This window comes from Schistocerca gregaria, chromosome 1 (assembly GCF_023897955.1).
Source record: "Schistocerca gregaria isolate iqSchGreg1 chromosome 1, iqSchGreg1.2, whole genome shotgun sequence".
Taxonomy (NCBI): domain Eukaryota; kingdom Metazoa; phylum Arthropoda; class Insecta; order Orthoptera; family Acrididae; genus Schistocerca; species Schistocerca gregaria.
In genome coordinates, this window is record NC_064920.1 from 603,203,240 (window position 1) to 603,224,970 (window position 21,731).

Below are 21,731 nucleotides of genomic sequence, written 5' to 3' on the forward strand. Positions count from 1 at the left end.
AGAATCGGAATTTAAAAGAGCTTTGGAGGACTTACGGTCAAATAAGGCAGAAGGGATAGATAACATTCCATCAGAATTTATAAAATCATTAGGGGAAGTGGCAACAAAACGACTATTCACACTGGTGTGTAGAATATATGAGTTTGGCGGTATACCATATGACTTTCGGAAAAGCATCATCCACACAATTCCGAAGACGACAAGAGCTGACAAGTGCGAGAATTATCACACAATCAGCTTAACAGCTCAGGCATCGAAGCTACTTACAAGAATAATATACAGAAGAATAGAAAAGAAAACTGAGAATGCGCTAGGTGGCGATCAGTTTGGCTTTAGGAAAAGTAAAGGCACGACAGAGGCAATTCTGACGTTACGGCTAATAATGGAAACAAGGCTAAAGAAAAATCAAGACACGTTCATAGGATTTGTCGACCTGGAAAAAGCTTTCGACAATATAAAATGGTGCAAGCTGTTCGAGATTCTGAAAAAAGTATGGGTAAGCTATAGGGAGAGACGGGTCATATACAATATGTACAACTACTAAGAGGGAATAATAAGAGTGGACGATCAAGAACGAAGTGCTCGTATTAAGAAAGGTGTAAGTCCAGGCTGTAGCCTTTCGCCCCTGCTGTTCAATCTGTACATCGAGGAAGCAACGATGGAAATAAAATAAAGGTTCAGGAGTGGAATTAAAATACAAGGTGAAAGGATATCAATTATAAGATTCGCTGATGACATTGCTACCCTGACTGAACGTGAAGAAGAATCAAATTATCTGCTGAACGGAATGAACCGTCTAATGAGTACCCAGTATGGTTTGAGAGTAAATCGGAGAAAGACGAAGGTAATGAGAAGTAGTAGAAATGAGAACAGCGTGAAACTTAACAACAGGATTGATGGTCACTAAGTCAATGAAGTTAAGGAATTCTGCTACCTAGGCAGTAAAATAACCAATGACGGACGGATCAAGGAGGACATCAAAAGCAGACTCGCTATGGTAAAAAAGGCATTTCTCGCCAAGAGAAGTCTACTGATATCAAATACCGGCCTTAATTTGAGGAAGAAATTTCTGAGGATGTACGTCTGGAGTACAGCATTCTATGGTAGTGACACATGGACTGTGGGAAAACCGGAAGAGAAGAGAATCGAAGCATTTGAGATGTGGTGCTATACACGAATGTTGAAAATTAGGTGGACTGAGAAGGTAAGGAAAGAGGAGGTTCTATGCAGAATCGGAGAGGAAAGCAATATGTGGAAAACACTGATAAGGAGAAGGGACAGGATGATAGGACATCTGCTAAGACATGAGGGAATGACTTCCATGGTGCTAGAGGGAGCTGTAGAAGGCAAAAACTGTAGAGGAAGGCAGAGATTGGAATACGTCAAGCAAATAATAGAGGACATAGGTTGCAAGTGCTACTCTGAGATGAAGAGGTTACCACAGGTGAGGAACTCGTGGCGGGGCGCATCAAACCAGTCAGTAGACTGATGACCCAAAAAAAATGTGTCTAATAACGCGTGTTAGAGTGTGTTTATGGTCCAGCCGTAATAATATTTATTTAATTTCAAGTTATTTAAATGTAAATCCAGTATTTATAAAGTGTTTCATTAAGTTTGTGAATGTGCGTTCGCTTGAAGATATGGCGGGAGCGCTCTAGCCAATCACAGTTCTTGTGATTGGGGAGACTGTATGGAAGTGGGAGGAGAGCTTGGTTTCCGGAGGGACGGGAGTGAGTGCTGGACAGTCCGGGGGTACTGCACCAGACAGGGGAGGTGCTGGACGCTACGGCCGCGAGTAGAGACTTAGAGAGTGTGCAGCGGTTTGAGGGTAGTCGCGGCAGATAGAAATACTGTACATTGGAGTGCCGACTTGTGCACTTGTGGGATTTCCGTGGCTTCTACAACGAAGACGTAGTGTGCGTTTTGAAGTGAATATCTCGCAAGCTGTGTTGTTGTTCATAACTACTTACGTGCTGTAGGAATCTATTGCTTCCCTGTTATTCAACTTATATTTTATATAATTGCTGCACCATCGACATCAATAAGTGTTTTGCAGAAATATACCGCATTCTCAAAAGTACTTCTACTCTCATACTCATGATTGAAACTCATTAAGATATTACCTGCAGATTTTACTTAATTCCAATGTTTCATTCGTAAATTCATATGCTACATTCATAATTCGCAAATGCCGAGTGACGGAAACCTACGACCATTCGATTCATGTGTGTATTCTTATCGTGTACTGTAGAATCAGCAGTATTTGGCCTGTAATGCGGCAACTACGTATCCCAGCCCCTGACAACGAAACCAGCTGTAGAGTCTCTTCTTATTTCTTTCTTGTTATTCGTATTATTTGTCAGGCATGGAGAGTTGGGCTACATGGGTTCTTCCCTTGGCTCAGAGGATGAGGTACAATAAAACATCCCTTACTCCAAGAAATATTTATTGACAAACATTTCCTTGGCAACAGTGCATTTAGCGGACTTCAACCGGTTTACTTTACTCGCTTGGTTCAGTGCTTCCGTAGCAACACGGCGTAGTGGCCTCGGTGCGGGCGGCGGCGGGAGATGCTAACGTAGACTGCAAGGAATGCCCCAGAAGCAGCAGCTGACGACGGTCGCACGTGGCGAGCGCTGCTTACGCGGCAAGACTCTGTGCCGGCGAGTGTACTGGCTGGCAATTCCGGGCGGCTGGCCGGCCACTGCGATGACGAAAGTTGCCCCCTGCTAGGAGCGAACCCGTGTTCTCAGATTCGGTGGATCTGGGCGGCGTCCATTGAACTGGAGTTCTTCCCAATTCACGGGTGACTTTACTAGTACAGCCGCATCCCTTCGTCCGAACCAGTCACCCGTGTTATTCACTATACGTCTTCCTCCGTTGCTATTGGTGAGACTTCGACTTTAATGACTTGACTCAGAACGAAGGGCGAAGGGACGACATCTTATTCTTTCTTCGTAAGTCGTGGTAACTAGACGCTGCTATCAGGTTCGATGCTCTCCTATGACCTCCACAGCTGCCGCTTCTTCTACATGCGTACAGTCGGGAGTACATCAGCACGCCCAGCAAACGTCACGAGGCTTCCGGAACATGACAAGCGTACTCCATAAGTTGACCAGCACTTCCAGCAGACTTCGAGCAGACTTCGAGCAGACTTCCAGCCAACTTCAGAAAAAGCTGCAAACTTCGAGAGGGAGCTGCCTCTTTCTGGGTATTTATTTCGTGTTCCTGCTGACCGCGTGACGTTTGTGGCACAGTGACTAACCTCAGTGGTTCGGTGCTAGAAGGTTCCCTCGTGTATCGTACACGTGACTTATGCTGGCTCCTGATCCGTCTGCCCTGCTTTCCAGCGGGGCGGGCAATGTCCTCCGGACGACGCCCCCAGTAGACTGCTGACTGCTTGGTTCGCATACTCGATCGGACGATTACCTCTCCGCGGTCGTGCTCCACTTCCGTGTATCTGCTAGCGTGCTTGAGTCCCTGTAACTTCGTTCACCAAGTCTTTACTTAATTTTATAACTAATATTTACACATACGATCACTACACCTATTACACAGCCAAAACCGTTAATATTTCAACTGTGAGTCAGAGGGGGCGTACTTATTTGAAAGCCCGCATCCCGAAGGACACTAACAAGTGGATACTGATCTCTTACACCATTGGTTTATCTGTTTACTGTTCTGTTATAGAGGGCAGCGGTCTTCCATTCCGCCGCTCTTTTTCTGCGGAGGCTGAGCCAGGACATTAAGCCCTGAAAGGCTCGCCTAAACACCTGTGCGGTCTGCTAGCGTAGGAGATGACTTCTGAGCGGCAGCTCTTCCCGAGCGTGTGAAATGTCCTCCTGTATGAACCCAAGTAAAAGAATTAAATATTTGGTTAGGCACAGAGAGGTGTGTACCTCACGTTGCTACAAGCTACCCCTAAACCGCTCTTGCAATCATCATGCAACAGCGGTGAAATGTTTACACGTAAAAACTGAACCAGAAAGTATATGAGGCAAGAATATATCTTATGCAAAATCAGTATGCAAATATCATGAACTGTGAAGTCACTGATGACAGTGGCCGTAAAGCAGAGTTATTAAATACGGTTTTCCGAAACTTCTTAGCCAAAGAAAACTTGGTAAATATTCCTGAATTGCAACCACTAACAACTGTGTAATATCTCTTTATCTTCTACTAATTATCCCTGCACAATTCTATGAGTGAATTATGTTTCCTACTTGACCATCTATATACTCGCAGAACCGATGGGCAAAGTAAAAAAAAAAGTTCAAATGTGTGTGAAATCTTATGGGACTTAACTACTACGGTCATCAGTCCCTAAGCTTACACACTACTTAACTTGAACTATCCTAAGGACAAACACACACACCCATGCCCGAGGGAGGACTCGAACCTCCACCGGGATCATCTGCTCAGTCCATGATTTCAGCACCGGAGACCGCTCGGCTAACCCCTCGGATGCGCCAAGTAGTACAGTACTATTACTATTCCGTGAGCGCATAATTACTCTTTCTAATATTCTCTCTGGTGTGTTGAGAGGACTTCTAGGATCTTCTCCTTGCCGAATACCCGCATCGAAGAATTGTAATTTTGCAATCGAGATTACTGGAAGAAAGGGATTGAAAATATATTGTATGCTACTCAAAAAAAATATATACTGAGCATTTACATCAAAGGTGTGTAAGGGATTTCATTATATATGTATTCTCCAATTGGAAATTAGCACGGAGGTGTCGTTTCGTTGGTAATCATAAAGGAACTTACGATGAATTGGTAACGTATCTTCAGTTATAAGATCCAAGAGCTCCATTATTTCTTCGGATTATTAAACTCTATCAAAGCAAACTATCCGCTTGATCTGAGGTTTCCCGACTGACTACGCAACGCAAGAAAACCAAGACATTTTATTTACACAGGATTGCAGATCGCTTTGAATCATCGCGACTGCGGGCAAGGAGAGTCATCGTACGATTCTGATTAAACAAGTAAAGCTTAATTATAACTTTCTTGAGTGAGTCTGATGACGGTGCTATGGCTGCTTATGAATAAGATCATTAATACAATACTACTAACTAACTTTCTTCCTCACTAGCAACCTGTATAAACACCAATATTAATTAAAATTATAAGTGCCAAGATGAGAAACATAGAAATAGATATCCTCGGTGCAACAAAGCAGCTTAAATCATTTAATAAAACCAAGGCCTCCGATCCAGATTGTATACCACTCAGGTTTCTCTCACAGTATGCTGATCCAACAGCTCCATATTTAGCAATTATATACAACCGCTTGCTCACAGGAAGACCCGTACCTAAAGACTGGATAATTGCTCAGCTCACACTAATACCCAAAAAGGGAAGTAGGAGTATTCCGTTGAATTACAGGTCCATATCACTATTATCGATTTACAGTAGGGTTTTGGAACATATACTGTATTCGAACATTATGAAGTACCTCTAAGAAAACGATCTATTGACACATAGTCAGCACAGATTCAGAAAATATCGGTCTTGCGAATCACAACTAGATGTCTATACTCATGAAGTAATAAGTGCTACATTCCATATTTTTAGATTTCCAGAAGGCCTTTGACACCGTTCCCCACAAACGTCGTCTAACCAAATCGCGTGAGTACAGAATATTGCCTCAGTTGTGCTACCGGAGTCGTGACTTCCTGTCAGGAAAGACACAGATCGTAGTAATAGACGGAAAGTCATCGAGTAAAACAGAAGTAACATCCGGTCGTACCCAAGGAATTTATAAGCCCTTTATTGTTCCTGATCTATTTTAACGACATAGGAGATAATCTGACAAGCTGTCTTAGATTGTTAGCAGTTGATGCTGTCATTTACCGTCTTGTAAAGTCATGAGATGACCAAAAAGAATTTCAAATTGATTTAGATAGGATATCTGTACGGTGCGAAAAGTGACAATTGACCCTGGACATAGAAATGTATGATGTTATTCACAAGAGTACTAAAAGAAATCCACTTAATTCCGATTACGCGATAAGTCACACATATCTGAAGGCTGTAAATTCAACTGAATACATAGTGATAACAAATACGAATAACCTAAATTGGAACGATCACGTAGATAATGATGTGGGTAGAGCAATCCAAAGACTACGATTCATTGGCAGAACAATTAGAAAGTGTAACAGGTCTACTAAAGAGACTGCTACCCCCATGAGCCATGGACATTGCCGTTGGTGGGGAGGCTTGCGTGCCTCAGCGATACAGATGGCCGTACCGTAGGTGCAACCACAACCGAGGGGCATCTGTTGAGAGACCAGACAAACGTGTGGTTCCTGAAGAGGGGCAGCAGCCTTTTCAGTACAGGGACAACAGTCTGGATGATTGACTGATCTGGCCTTGCAACAATAACCAAAACGGCCTTGCTGTGCTGGTACTGCGAACGGCTGAAAGCAAGGGGAAACTACAGCCGTAATTTTTCCCGAGGACATGCTACTTTACTGTGTGGTTAAATGATGATGGCGTCCTCTTGGAAAAAATATTCTGGAGGTAAAATAGTCCCCCATTCGGATCTCCAGGCGGGGACTACTCAAGAGGACGTCGTTATCAGGAGAAAGAAAACTGGCGTTCTACGGATCGGAGCGTGGAATGTCAGATCCCTTAATCGGGCAGGTAGGTTAGGAAATTTAAAAAGGGAAATGGATAGGCTGAAGTTAGATATAGTGGGAATTAGTGAAGTTCGGTGGCAGGAGGAACAAGACTTTTGGTCAGGTGAATACAGGGTTATAAATACAAAATCAAATAGGGATAATGCAGGAGCAGGTTTAATAACGAATAAAAAAAATAGGAGCGGGTGTAAGCTACTACAAACAGCATTATGAACGCATTATTGTGACCAAGATAGACACGAAGCCCACCCCTACTACAGTAGTACAAGTTTATATGCAAACTAGCTTTGCAGATGATGAAGAAATTGTTGAAATATATCATGAGATAAAAGAAATTATTCAGATAGTGAAGGGGGACGAAAATTAAATAGTTACGGGTGACTGGAATTCGAGAGTAGGAAAAGGGGTAGAAGGAAACATAGTGGGTGAATATGGATTGGGGGAGAGAAATGAAAGAGGAAGCCGTCTGGTAGAATTTTGCACAGAGAATAACTTAATCATAGTCAAAACTTGGTTCAAGAGACATAAGAGAAGGTTGTATACATGGAAGAATCCTGGAGATACTAGAAGGTATCAGATAGATTATATAATGGTAAGACAGAGATTTAGGAACCAGGTTTTATATTGTAAGACATATCCAGGGGCAGATGTGGACTCTGACCACAATCTGTTGGTTATGAACTGTAGATTAAAACTGAAGAAACTCCAAAAAGGTGGGAAAATAAGGAGATGGGACCTGGATAAACTAACTAAACCAGAGGTTGTGCAGAGTTTCAGGAAGACCATAAGGGAACAATTGACAGGAATGAGGGAAAGAAAAACAGTGGAAGAAGAATGGGTAGCTCTGAGGGTTGAACTAGTGAAGGCAGCAGACATCAAGTAGGTAAAAAGAGGAGTGCTAGTAGAAATCCTTGGATAACAGAAGATATATTGAATTTAATTGATGAAAGGAGAAAATATAAAAATGCTCTAAATGAAGCAGGCAAAAAGAATACAAACGTCTCAAAAATGAGATCGACAGGAAGTGCAAAGTGGCTAAGCATGGATGGCTATAGGATAAATGTAAGGATGTAGAGGCTTATCTCACTAGGGGTAAGATAGATACTGCTTACAGGAAAATTAAAGAGACCTTTGGAGATAGGAGAACCACTTGCATGAATATCAAGAGCTTTGATGGAAACCCAGTTCTAAGCAAAGAAGGGAAAGCAGAAAGATGGAAGGAGTATATAGAGGGTCTATAACAGGGCGACGTACTTGTGGACAATATCATGGAAATGGAAGAGGTTGTAGATAAATATGAAATGGGAGATATGATACGGCGTAAACAGTTTGACAGAGCACTGAAAGACCTGAGTCGAAATAAGGCCCCGGGAGTAGACAAATTTCTATTGGAACTACTGACGGCCTTGGAAGAGTAAGTCATGGAAAACTCTACCATCTGATGAGCAAACTGTATGAGACAGGCGAAATACCTTCAGACTTCAAGAAGGATATAATAATTACAATCACAAAGAAAGCAGGTGTTGACAGATGTGAAAATTACCTAACTATCAGTTTAATAAGTCACAGCTGCAAAATACTAACACGAATTCTTTACAGACGAATTGAAAAACTGGTAGAAGCCGACCTTGGCCAAGATCAGTTTGGAGTCCACAAAAATGTTGGTATACGTGAGGCAATACTGACCCTACGACTTATCTTAGAAAATAGATTAAAGAAAGGCAAACCTACATTTCCAACATTTGTAGACTTAGAGAGAGCTTTTGAAAATGTTGACTGGAATACTCTCTTTCAAATTCTAAAGGTGACAGGGATAAAATACAGGGAACGAAAGGCTATTTATGATTTGTACAGAAACCAGATGGCAGTTATAAGAGTCGAGGGGCATGAAAGGGAAGCAGCGGTTGGGAATGGAGTGAGACAGGGTTCTAGCCTGTCCCCAATGTTATTCAATCTGTATATTGAGCAAGCAGTAAAGGAAACAAAAGAAAAATTTGGAGTAGTTATTAAACTCCATGGAGAAGAAATAATAACGTTGAGGTTTGCCGATGACTTTGTAATTCTGTCAGAGACAGCAAAGGAGTTGGAAGAACCGTTGAACGGAATGGACAGTGTCTTGAAAGGAGAATATAAGATGAACATCAACAAAAGCAAAACGAGGATAATGAAATGTAGTCTAATTAAGTCGGGTGATGCTGAGGGAATTAGATTAGGAAATGAGACACTTAAAGTAGTAAAGATGTTTTGCTATTTGGGGAGCAAAATAACTGATGATGGTCGAAGTAGAGAGGATATAAAATGTAGACTGGCAATGGTAAGGAAAGCGTTACTGAAGAAGAGAAATTTGTTAACTTCGGGTATAGATTTAAGTGTGAGGAAGTAGTTTCTGAAAGTATTAGTATGGAGTGTAGCCATGTATGGAAGTGAAACATGGACAGTAAATAGTTTGGACAAGAAGAGAATAGAAGCTTTCGAAATGTGGTGCTATAGAAGAATGCTGAAAATTAGATGGGTAGGTCACATAACTAATGAGGAGCTATTGAATAGGATTGGGGAAAAGAGGAGTTTGTGGCACAACTTGACAAGAAGAAGGGACTGGTTAGTAGGACACGTTCTGAGGTATCAAGCGATCACAAATTTAGCATTGGAGGGCAGCGTGGAGGGTACAAATCGTAGTGGGAGACCAAGAGACGAATACACTAAGCATATTCAGAAGGATGTAGGTTGCAGTAAGTACTGGGAGATGAAGAAGCTTGCACAGGATAGAGTAGCATGGAGAGCTGCATTAAACTAGTCTCAAGACTGTAGACAACTACAACAACAACAACAACAACAACAAAGAGTCTGCTTACACCACGCTTGTTCGCCCTGTTCTGGAGTGTTGCTGTGCGGTGTGGGTTCCGGATCAGGTGGGAATGACGAATTACATCGAACGAGTACAAAGAAGAGCAGCTCGTTTTTTATTATCATGAAATAGGGGAGATAGCGCCACAGACATGAACGTGAATTGGACTGGCAATCATTAAAACAAAGGCGCTTTCTTTGAGACGGTATCTTATCATGAAATTTCAATCACCAGGTTTCTCCTCCTGTTATGATAACCTACATAAGGAGAAATGATCATCACCGTAAAATAGGAGAAATTAGGGCTCGCACAGAAAACTTTAACTGTTCATTTTTCCCACTCCCCATTCGAGAGTGGAACGGTAGAGAGACAGCTTGGAGGTGGTTCATTGAACCCTCTGCCAGGAACTTTATTGTGAGTAGCAGAGTAATCACATAGATGTAGATGTAGAAAGGCCGGCAAGAGGTATCCCCTCATAGCCTTGCCATCTGCCTCTTTCCACAACAAACAGGTATCTTGTGTAGATCATTTTGCAATTTGTTGTGATCATCTTATGACTTAAGAAGACTGTAAATGACAACACATCTGCAAGCAATCGGTGAGCGCTAGTCAGATTGCCTCTTAAATCGTTTATGTACACAAGGAAAAATTAGGGACTACCTTTGGGAACGCCAGATGTTATCTCTATTTTACTCTATGGCCTTCCTATCGTTACTTCAAACTAAACTGAGGCGATACTCCTTAGGCACGTGATTCGATTGGAAGTCGCTTGTAAAGATTGGTGTCAAAATCCTTAAGAAATCTGTAAATATGTCGTCAGTTTGATGTCTCCTCTCAATAGCACTAATTAATTTGGGAGAATAAAGAGATAGTAGCTTTTCACAAGAAAGATACGTTCTGAAATCGTGCTGCCTATTTGTCAATAAATCGTTACCTTCGATGTAATTCACAACGTTCGGACGCAGCATATGTTACAAAATCCTACTGCAGTTCGAATTTAGTGATACGGGACTGTTATTCAGCGCATTACTTCTACCTCCTTTCTTCAGCATTTGTGTGGTCTGAGCAACTTTCCATTCCTTCGGTTCGGATCTTTAGACGACGGAGCACTGTTATATGATTGCTAAGTATGGGGTTATTGTAGCAATATATTCTGAAAGGAACCTAACTTGAACACTTACCTTTAGTTAATGAATTAGCTGCTTCGTCACACCAAGGACATCTGTTTCTGAGTTAATAGTGTTGGCAGTTATTAATTAGAATTTTAGAACATTTACTTCGTCTTCTTCGGTGAAGGAGTTTCGATTAACTATGTTTTGTATCTCTGTTTTAGTGGCACTGTCATCAGTAACATTGCCACTGACATCGTGCAGCGAAAGTATATATTGCGTCTTGCTGCTGGTTTACTTTAGATACAACCACAATTCCTTTGGGCTATGTGCCAGGTCTCGAGACAGAGTTCCGCTGTGGAAACAATTAAAATCATTTCACATTGAAGATCCGGCTGACATAAGAGATTCTTTAAAACTTAATGGATCTTGTGTTGTTTTAAATATGGCATGTTTCACCGTTGCTTCTGCAGATGTGTTCTGACCTGTTTTGCGTACCGTATTAATCATTTATACCGATGTCTTCAGTGTTTTATATGATGATGTGTGTTGCTAAGAAATGCTGTCGTAAAATAGGCTCACGCTTGCACAATCCCCAGCAAATACCCCACTCCACACAATCTCAGGGTTACAGAGATCATCTGGACTTGATTTAATTCTGCCGCAATAAACCATTGTTGCGCCCGTTAGTAACATATGTAGTGTGAGTCTTACAATGCGTTTCAGTATCTTTGGCAAACTCGAGGTTTTGTTTTATTGTGAAATGTAATCCAAAAACTGACCCGTTTGTCTGCAGGCGTTGTATCACTCTTCATAGCAGAATTTGAGTCCCAACGCTTTGCTCTGTATTATGTCATTTTGTACTTACCTAGATTATGATGGTATCGATCTCAGTTGTTATTGTGGAAACATTACCCTTCTCATGGGGTAGGCTGGTTAGCTATATAGCCATTGCTCAGCACACAGATGATATGGGGCACACTAATATTTTCCATACAAATCTAACACCCAAAGTCGTATTTCCAGTGTTGTAATTGTAAAAAAAAAAAAAAAAAAAGGCGTGCTTAAGAATTCATAAATGCTTCGAAGTCTATCGTTGTCATGTAAGATTATCGTCTCTGTATGAATTTAGTTACAATCACCGGTCTATTTCACACACTAAACATGTTTCTCTGTAGTCGTATTTCCTGTGTTGTAATTGTGAGAAAAAGGCGTGCTTAAGAATTCATAAATGCTTCGAAGTCAATCGTTGTCATGTAAGATCATCGTCTCTGTATGAATTTAGTTACCTTCACCGGTGTATTTCACACTCTTAACATGTTTCTCTGAAAAATTCTAGCTAAATGCTAGATGATGCAACAAGTGACGGTATTTTCAAGTTCTCCAATATTCTGATTATTTAATGTGAACGAAGTGGTTGAGTCCATTAGTGTGATGACGCTTGTTGCATAATTTGTTGCATCACACTTTTTGGAGGGAAGAAAGATCGTACCAAGTATTACAATGACGATGAATATTGATTTGTTACATTTGAGCGAAGAATGCATCACGATATACGAGTGCTGCACTTGCTGGATTTCTCATTTCTCTCAGTAATAACCTAGGATGAGTTTTTTATTCATGCGATTCACATCGATTACATATAGCCTTTGTAAATGACATCGTATCACGACACCCTACATTATTGACATACATTTCACCGTCACATAGGGACATTAATTTCGACGACGTTCTTGCAGCCTTTCGGCTGCAAATAGCCTGTTAGCTTGTGCTAGTTTTCGCCCTTTCTCTCCCTCCGTCCTTTGTGGCCATATTGATTCATGGCAACACAAACTCGACAAAACATTTCACCATTATAGGTGACGCATTCTCTGCTCTCTATCACACCCACGTGCGCACGCACACACTCACTCACACATGTTACACACATATACAGCAGAGCTGCGCACGTACAGCAGGACTGTAGCTGACTACAATCGTTTCTAAATTGACTACGCACTGCTGCCGTGTACGTAGTTTCATTTCCATTAAAGCAGCTGTATCGTTTATTTGGCCACAGTTCTTCAATTAATTTTTAAGATTTTGAACATGAAAACTTATTCAGATTCATTACCTGCTATATTGTTACGAGCGAATTCCGTGGTAATGAGATTATGAGTGCATGGTAGGTCCAACTTTGTGGACCAGGAGTATCATTTAAAGTAAATGAGACCTCTTTTAGCCAGAACGTACTGCTTACGATATTTGCGTTTTCCTCACGTTTATATCTTCCTTCACGATGAGTTGATTGAGTCTGTGGAACAAATTTTCTAACAAACTAGCTTCAGACTCTGACGAAGTCGTGACTCTTATTTATTTCTCACGAAATTGTGGTTGTGCAAACATGTCTGCAGCTGTTAGTGTCACAAGGTATCTCGTGCCTCCAGAATACGATCTTCGAACATTCGAACACGTCCATACCCAGGAACAGATAGGGACGCGGATGATGGAGAGCAGACTGAAGGGTAAGAGGCATGTACTGAAGAATTAGAGCACAAGGGAGTGGGGTACTAAAGAGCTGATCAATGGTGATACGCTTTTCCCAGTTCACTGACAGTTTGGATACTTCGATAAAAGGGACGGATGACCATCCCTGTATGGTCTCTTCAGTCTCACAAACCAACCAACTGCGATAAAGAACACCAATAAAAAACGACACAAAAGGCATTTCAGTTGAAGAGCAGTGTACAATTCTATAAAGAACTATTGGAAAGACAAACACACATGCTACGACGTTAACTGATACTAAGCTTTGTATAAGGGAAGAAGTACTTTATTGGATCGAAGAAAGAAGAAAGTACGAAAATGTTCATGGGACGATAGGGATACAGCAATACAAATAATAAGTGAAATAAATATGCAGTGTAGGGAAGATAAGGCGAAATTGTTGCAGGAAAAATGTCACGTACTGTAAAGCAAAGATTGTTGGAAGGACTGACTCAGCATAAAGCTTCAGAACAAATTAAAATCAAAGGTGGAAACATTAAGATTGGAATGGGAATCCCACTGTTAAGAGAGCGGATTGGTGGAAAGGGTATTTAGAAAGTATATATTAGTGGGAGGAACTGTCTGATGAAATGAGAGGAAGGATTCGATATGGAAGAGATAATAGATTCAGCATTAGAATTAGAATTAAAAGAAGCTTTGGAAGAGTCAAAATCAAATAAGACAGAAGGGATAGACAACATTGCACCGGAATTTATAAAATCATTGGGGGAAATGGCAACCAAACGATTATTCAAGCTTGGGTGTACAATACAGGAACTGGTGACATATAATCACAGGTTCTGGAAAAAAGGCACCTACACATGACAACACTGAATATTACAACAGCTGATAAGTGAGATATGCTTCACACAATCAGTTTCACAGTTCATTCTTCAAAGTTGTGGACTAGAATAACATTTAGATGAACAGAAAAAGGTGAGGTTCTGTTAGATGACTGTGAGTTTGGCTTTAGGGAAGGTAAAGCCACCAGAAAATATAAAGAATGGAACCAAAACTGAAGAAAAATCAAGACACGCCCATAGGACTGTCGACCATGAGAAAGTGTTTGACACTGTAAGGTAAAACAAGATGTTCCAAATTCTGAGAAAAGTAGGAATAATCTGAAGGGAACGACGAGTAATATACAATAACTACAAGAACCAAGAGTGAACTATAGAAGTGGAAGACCAAAAAGTGATTAACAAAGGTATCAGATCGGGTCGAAGTCTTCCGACTTTTATGTTCAATCTATACATCGAACAAGCAATGACGGAAATAAATGAAAGGCTTAAGAGGGGGACCAATTTTCATAGTAAAGGGATATCAATAGTAAGACTGGCTGAAGACATTTCTATCCTAAGTGAAGTAGAAAAAGAATTATAGGATATGTTAAACGAAATGAACATTGCAATTAGTATAGAATATGGACTGAGAGTAAGCGAAGAAGGAGAAGAGGAATGAGGAGTAGCAGAAATGAGGGTAGTGAGAAACTTACATCAAAATTGTTGTTCACGAAGTAGACGAATTAGCAAGATCCCCTACCCTAGAAGCGAACTAACCCATAGTGGACGAAGCATTTAGAATATAACTACCAGACTGTCACTCTACGTTAAGTAGCCTGCATTTCTGGCCTAGGAAAGTCTGCAGATGTCAAACTTATGGTTTCATGTGATGTAGGAACGTCGAAGAATGTATCATTGCAACGCAGGATTATGTCATAGCCGCGGGGTAGCCGCGCCTTGCCACGGTTCATGCGGCTACCCCCGTCGGAGCTTTGAATCAGTTAGATTAAGTAGTGTGTATGCCTAGGGACCGATAACCTTAGCAGTTTGGTCCCACAGGAACTTATGACAAATTTCCCAATTATGTGGTAGTGAATCACGGACAATGGGGAAACCGATATGGAAGAGATTCGAATTGTGAAGAATGTTGTGTTACAGAAAGATGTTGAAAATTAGGTTACCCGATAAGATAAAGAGTAAAAAGGCACTTCCCAGAATTGGCGAAGAGTGTAACCTCGAAGTTTGCTTATCCCGCTAAGCAGACTGGTCTTGTAGAACCTGTTGCTTGGCCCGACAAATCTCTGGATCTTAAACGCTGCGTTTCTGCCTTTGGGGCAGTGTCAAGGAATTCATTTACGGTGTTGCAACTACAGCAGCGCACTGATCATAGCTGTGCAACTGTGAAGAATGGGATGAACTGAGCCTGAACTTCCCAAGAGCATTAAGAAGTCGAGAAAGTCACTGTCTTGATGTGTATGGACATTATTTTGAAATGACCCGGTGAGCCGTGGCAGGGTTGCTGGCGTCGCCTTTCGGATTTCTGGCTCCACTAGCTCGATCTGTCCCTCTTGTTTGAGGACACTTTTTTGAGGCGTGACGAGTTGGGAAGTGATAACGGAGTGAGGAGGATGGTGAAAGAAGTCCGCCTGGCGATAAAAGCGAGCACTAGCGCAGGCGTCCTGTGCATATGGGCCGGCGAGTGGTGGCTGGCCATATTTGTAGGCCTATTTTAATCCGTGGCTGGCTTTGTGTCCCGTCTTCGTGCGTAGACTGACTAGCCAGCTCTGGGACGTAGAGTTGAAGCCAGTTTCGCTGTGCTGAATTATGGGCTCCAATTGGAACTGAAAAGCTTCAGCTTCGATTCGGCAACTTCGGTTAAGTTTTGGACTTCGACATCTTTAATGTTATTTTCTAATTGATACCTATAGGTTTGTTGCGATCATTGAGACTTCTTTTTTCTGATCTGCTTCACCACCAGTTGATTCCTTGAATTATAGCTGTTGATTGTTTTTCCTGATCTGTTACTGGCCTTGGTTGTTTGTTAACAGGAAATCTTAAATGGTGTGAGCCGATGGTGTTTCCTGATCCGGAGCAATGACTGTTCTTCTATACTCTGGTCGGACAGCCAGCCCCCCAACTTCCATTGTAACGCAGTGTGTAGATGGTTGGATTCCAGAAGAGCTTCCTACCAATCGTCTTCGAACATTAGATAAGTACCTTTCTCATGTAATGTGCCGGTTTTGAGACACCTACGGGCATTGTAGACGTCGTCCAAGCTGTAGAGCACGACAGATATGATTGTCAGTATAATAATTCTACTTGAACACAGATTTTAGGTGATACAGTTCTTGTGTCAAACTATCTGCGTCTGAGAAAGCGTAACCCCTTTTTACCAATGTACGTAGGAGCCCATTGCGTTGGTACGATCGATAACAACTCGATGCTTTTAGATATCGGTCGGTATGCGTGGACATACGATAAGCGCTATGTCCAAATGTCCATCGTGAACTTAATATTGGGATGCAGACAACAAAAATGATCTAGGAAATGATCCAAAGCGTCCCTCCGATGTGGCCATACGATGAACGTATCGTCGGCGTGGTTTTACGAGCGCCGTCTTCAGTTCCATGTCCTTAAAATCTTCCATGAAGAAATAGGTGTCTATAGTGGATAATAGCCACTCCATCAGTTTGTTCAACCTATTTGTCGTTAAATAAAAAATACGTCGACGTCAACACATGGCGACAAAGCTTAATTGTTTCTTCGTTCAGTTTTTCACCAATTAACTGCAAAGAAACTTCAAGAGGAGACACAACCTCAAACGTAACGAGCAAATCCCTTAGACTGTGACACGAAGGCCCCAAACAGTGAACAGAAGCCAGAGAACTGGAAATATGGTGTTCACGTTTTCCGACGTGGGTGCTGAGAATGGACGCTAAATACTTGGCTAAGCCGTAAGTAGGAGCGCCCAGATTGCTAACAATAGGCCGAAGAGGAACTCCTTGCTTGTGGATCTTAGGCAAACCATGTAATCACGACTAGTTGCTGCAGTCCCTCTGAGATTATGGAGTATGAAATGGAAGCTGTGTCTGAGAAAAGGGAGAGACAGTTTTCTAGTCTATACTCGATGTTATTCGATCTGTACATTGGGCAGGCGGTGAAGGAAACTAATCAAAGCCTGTTACAGGAAATACAGTTCAGGGACACTATATAAAATCTTTCAGTTTAGACAATGGCATTGTAATTCTGAGACAGACAGTAGAGAACATCGAAGAGCAGGAACATGGAATGGATAGTGTCTTGCAAGGAGAATACAAGATGAACATCAAGGAAAGCAAAACGAGGATAATGGAATGTATGAAAAACAGATAAGGTGATGCTGTGGGGATTAGATTAGGAAACCAGGTACTTAATGTAATACACGACTTTTGTTATTTGGGTAATAAATTAAACAGCGATGGCTAAAGTAGAGAGTTTAAAATATATAGAATGGCAATGGCAAGAAAAGCGTTCTAATGAAGAGAAATGTGTTAACCTCGTATATGGATTTAAGTTTTACCAGGTTTATTCTGGAGATATTTTTATGGAGTGTAGCAATAAATGGAAGTGAAACACGGATGATAAACAGATTTGACCAGAAAAGAATATAAGCCTTGGAAGTGTGGTGTTACAGAAGAATGCTGAAGATTAGATGGATAGATTACATAACTAATGAAGATATACTGAATAGAATTGAGGAGGAAAGAAATTTGTGGCACAACCTGACTAGAAGAAGGGACCGATTGACAGAACACTTTCTGACATCAAGGGATCACCAAAACTGTAGAGAGAGAGTTCAATAGACGAACACATAAATCTGATTCTAATTCGGAGATGAAGAGGCTTGTAGAGGATAGAGTAGCGTAGGGATGTCCTCAAACTAGTCTTCTGACTGAAGACAACCACAGCAACCGTTAATCCAGCCGCGGTCCAGTGGCAGCTGATCAGTGGAGGCAAGGGAGGCTGGGCCTCCTCACTTTTCGGTGGTATAAGTGGTAGTAGTGGTAGTAACAATAATTATTTATACAATCAATCTGTTTTCTTTGCGTTTATCAGCGTGCAAGAAAACGTTATCTTGTGTTCTAAATCATCAACACTAGGGAACAAGTACAGATGCTTAAACCTAACCAAAGGCAAACAGTGCGACGAAGCCTATGGTGAAGAGACCAGGCACATGTTAGGCAGCCTGTAAACACTCGGTTGCCATATTAAACATGACATCATATCATAAACAGAAATGAGGTACAGGCTGGCTTCCAAAGCAGGGGAGGCCTGTACATGTGGTGCCCAGTCTCTTAGTTTCTCTTATATTTGCGGTACTGTGTGCCGCGAATATTGATGAAACCCTACCTTTTACATGTGTTGATGTAAGGATTTCGAGTGAGGACATCGTTTCTTCCTAGCAGTAGCTAACGTTTTAAAGGATGTGTGAAACTGAAAGATAAAATCTTTTAAAATAAGGTCGTCCAACATCGGCACTACAGTTTCTTCAAAAAGATAAGTCCAAACCACGTGCCTTGCAAAGTTCATGGTATGAGCACCACCAGTGATTTTGTGCCAGCTATACAAAGTCAAAATTATTTTGCTGGCCAAATTTGCTCTTAGAACTAGACAAAACATTTTTAATTTTTTTGAAAGGTTCAACAGCCTAAACGTGTTTTGAGGATGAAAACTTCTGTCCAAGTAGGCTTTAATCTTATTTCCACCCATGCAGTTGGCCAGTTTCAACCATAGCTAAACTTGAAGCTGAAATAATGAACTTGGAAATGACCCTCGGTTGAATTGGCCAACTGCACAATTAATGAACAAAATAAAGCCTATTTGGACCATGCTTTCATTCTCAAATCGATAAAAGCTGTTGGTCTGGTGAGAGTTTCGACGATCTGAAGATTCTGACCAGTGGTATAGCATGGGTTGCTTCTCATAAAGATCGTTTAAGTAGTTTTCTTTCATATAAAGAACCATCCAAACAAGTGATTAGTACTTCAGAGCTACTTAATAAACATCAGGAAGCTAATGAAAATCAGACACAGGGGTGCAGTGAAAACGATCAGAGATATAATGAAAATTCTAATTGACAAATCTGTTGCGTAAGCAGGACGTAGCTTTCAGAGATCGTTATCAGACATAAGGTTCCTTGAATCCCGGAAAATTCAGAGCCAGGTTTAAACTTGTGCTACACGGCAGCGAAGAGCTGAAGGCACATTGGAAGAAAATTTACTTTTTCAGGGGAATTTCAAAAACTATACAGGACTAAGTACAAATGGATCAAATGGCTCTGAGCACTATGGGACTCAACTGCTGGGGTCATTAGTCTCCTAGAACTTAGAACTACTTAAACCTAACTAACCTAAGGACATCACACACATCCATGCCCGAGGCAGGATTCGAACCTGCGACCGTAGCAGTCGCACGGTTCCCGAATGCGTGCCTAGAACCGCGAGACCACCGCGTCCGGCCAGGACTAAGTGACTGCATGTATACGTGAGGAGATTTGTGAATATATACACTCGAGTTTGGATAGAACCTTATTAGTGCATACGTTGTTGGCCGATGCAACGTTCCGGACAAGTCACAATGTTCTATTCTTGTGGAATCACTGGATTCGTATCTGTAGCATTTTCTTCGTTCTCAGGATGTTATCGAAGCTAGAACTGGTGCTGCCGCTCTGTTCATTGCGCTTAGTGGCGTGTTTTGGAATTATGACATGAAGAACAATCTGATGGCGCCAACGAATGATGGTGCCTCCGTTCTGGTGAGAGAACTAAGTGGTCTGCAAGCTAAGGCCGCGAAGCTCTTTTTACTCATTTTTTGCACATAGTTTAAGTTTAGTTTTGCATAAGAGCTATTCTTGTATGAGACCAGCAGGAATTTTTTTCCTCAGCGCTTCAAGGTATTCCAAACTTCAGGCTTTCTTCCTCCGGTCTTCTAAACGTACAGCGAATCTCGGCAGTGTTGTTGTTTATCACTTTCTTTCTTTCTAACAGTCAAACGAGATGGAACTGTAACGCTAGAATAAAACCTGCCATTTATGAAAACCGTCCACGGCTAACTGAGATTTATACTCTAGTGCGAGTACAAGAGAAGCCTTTGATTTCAAAAATAGTCCCCTACACTTTAATCTTGATTTTCTTCTTTCTGTTTTCGAAGGATATTTTATAGTCTGAATTGTTTTCGAACAGTCTTCAGAAAAAAAACCATAACGCACATTTTTGCAACAGATCTGTCCCCGGATGCATAGCTTACATGAAAACTTAATAAATGAAGATAAATTTGTCGACTTATCAAATTACACGAAATCCTCGACTAATTCTCAAGCTGCAGCTTCTATGACTATAGCTGAAGTGGTGAATGGGTAAACTGGCAGTCCATCGATGTAAATACAAACAGATGTACTCCGAGGACTGGATAATGCTTCAAATGGTTAAAATGGCTCTGAACAGTATGGTAAATAACTTCTGAGGTCATCAGTCCCCTAGAACTTAGAAGTACTTAAACCTAACTAACCTAAGGACATCATACACATCCATGCCCGAGGCAGAATTCGAACCTGCGACCGTAGCGGTCGCGCGGTTCCGGAATGTAGAACCACTCGGCCACCCCGGCCGGCAGACTGCATAATGTTTTAACAAAAGTGTAATAAAGATTTTTCACATTCTGATAAACTCCTCTTCCTGAAGTTAGATGATACTACTCAATTCACCAACTATGGTGAGATGTTTCCTGTAGACGGTGGGGATCCATAATGACAAACATATGGCGTCACTCACAGTTGCGTATAGAACTGGAGACTGCCAACAAAAATAATATTTCGCTCCACCAGTGTGGGTGACGTTATCAAAAGTGTGACTCAGTATAATACGGATCAAATTCGTCTACAGCCTTTCAAACAATATCGTCTAATTAATGGGATTTCCTCAACAAGTGCTTTAGTTGAAAAACGTTTTTCTTGCCTAAAACGCATAAAAACGTATTTGAGGAGCAGTGTGGTCCATCATCACTTATCACCTCGTGCTTGTATCTCAGCTTAAGATGTAGTACTCAGAATAATCCGAGACACATGGTACGACGATATCAACCGAGAGCTTAGAGAAGAAGGACACTATAATGAAATTTATATACAACTGACAACGCTACAACGTGCACTCTAACAGTTCGTTTGCAAATAAAAGTGAGTTTTATTATTAATACTATTTTTATTATTAGCAGAAGTAATAGAAATGGCAGTAATCGTCGTCTTGGTATTAGTGGTAGTAGTAATGCTGGTTGTCGTTAAGAACACGAGGTATGTGTTTATTAAGCGACAGATGTAAGACAGGGATGTAGTCTGCCGCCCCTAATGTTTAATGTGTACATCGAAAAAGCACTAACAGAAATAAAATAAAGGTTGTGGAATGGAATTAAAATTCAAGGTGAAAGGATATCAACGATACCACTCGCTGATGACATTGCTATCCTGAGTGAAAGTGAAGAAGAATTACATGATCTACTGAATGGAATGAACATAGAATAAGGATTGAGAGTAAATCGCAGAAAGAAGAAAGTAATGAGAAGTAGCAGAAATGAGAACAGAAAGAAACTTAACATCGCGATCGATGGACTTGAAGTAGTTGAATTTAAGGAATTCTGCTAAGTAGGCAGCAAAATAACCAATGATGGATGGAGCAAAGAGGACATCAAAAGCAGACTGTCAATGGTAACAAGGACATTTCTGGCCAAGAGAATTTTACTAATATCAAAATATGGCTTAATTTGAGGAAGAAATCTACGATTGGAGTAC